The sequence below is a fragment of the Enhydra lutris genome, unplaced genomic scaffold, assembly GCF_002288905.1.
Source record: "Enhydra lutris kenyoni isolate GAN:26980312 unplaced genomic scaffold, ASM228890v2 scaffoldscaffold26, whole genome shotgun sequence".
In the NCBI taxonomy this organism is placed as follows: Eukaryota; Metazoa; Chordata; class Mammalia; order Carnivora; family Mustelidae; genus Enhydra; species Enhydra lutris.
The window spans coordinates 15,559,954-15,561,121 of NW_019154110.1; positions in this window are offsets into that span (position 1 = coordinate 15,559,954).

Consider the following 1,168-nt stretch of genomic DNA (forward strand, 5'->3'; position numbering starts at 1 on the left):
GCGAACCCCGCGGCCAGAGGGGGCCCCGCCTCTAGGCGGGCCAGGCGCCGGCAGAGGGGGAGCGCACCCCGACTTCCCTGGATCACATGGGCTGCGGGGGGCGGGTGGATCGGAGGAGGGGGAGGCGCGGGGAGCTCGCCGCCGCTCCTCGCTCGGGCAGGGGAGAAGACGCCCCCCACCCCCTCTAGTTCGGCCTCTCCATTCAAGTTCGCCGGCCCCGGCCTCCGGGATCCGGGGATGGCACTAGCCGCCTGCCCAGCTCTGCGCCCTTTTTTTCCAGCCGCCGCGCAGAAATTTAGGTCAAGGACGTCGGGATCAAACCCAAACCCTGGCGCTCTTCGGCGGGCCCCGAGACCCCCCAGGATTGGGGAGCTTCAGGATTGCGGAGACCCTCCCGCACAAACAGCAGCCACAAGTTTTATTTTCCTTTGGCGCTGGAAGTTCTCTCTGGCTCTCGCTCCACACCGGCACGTCTTGCGCCGCTCCCCGCCCTTCCCCGGCAGAGGTACGAATCCGTGCCGGGGAAAGGTTATTTTGGAACTTTGAGAAACTGACGCGATTCCAGGGGTGAGAAAGTGCCGAAGAAAGGGTTTCCGCGTTAATCGTACAGAGTTTAAAAAATATAATAAAATAGATTTATAGGGGTCAAGGTCAAATGATTGGGGTTCAAAGTAAATTTTTATTTATAGTGAGCAATAGTTTTGAAGCATCTCTGGGATGGCTGGGAAGGGTGGTTGTTTTCAGGAAACCCCTCTCCAACCGGTTCCTTGTATATCTTTATTATTTCTATGCTGAGATAGTAAAATGCATGAGGTTGAAGTAGCCTAGGACCCCCACCCCCATCTGGGGAGGTGGCTGAGGATAGCAGAAGGCTTCAGACACTCTCACCCTCTACCACCTTGGTAGCAGTGTGGTGCTGCACAGGTCCTGGCACACAGTAGGTGCGTAATAAGTACTGGATTCATCTTTCCCCGCCCTGAAAACCCCCAAAAGACGATGCTGGTAGTTTCCCAAAGTCATCGCACACTTCCCCAGCAGTTTCCAGGCTGGCCAGATTCAGACTGGATTCAATTTATGGGATATTGAAAACAATAAGGATACAATTATCCATATTGTTTTAAATTATTACAATAAATTGAGTTAATATGGCATGAGGGGCAACACAAAG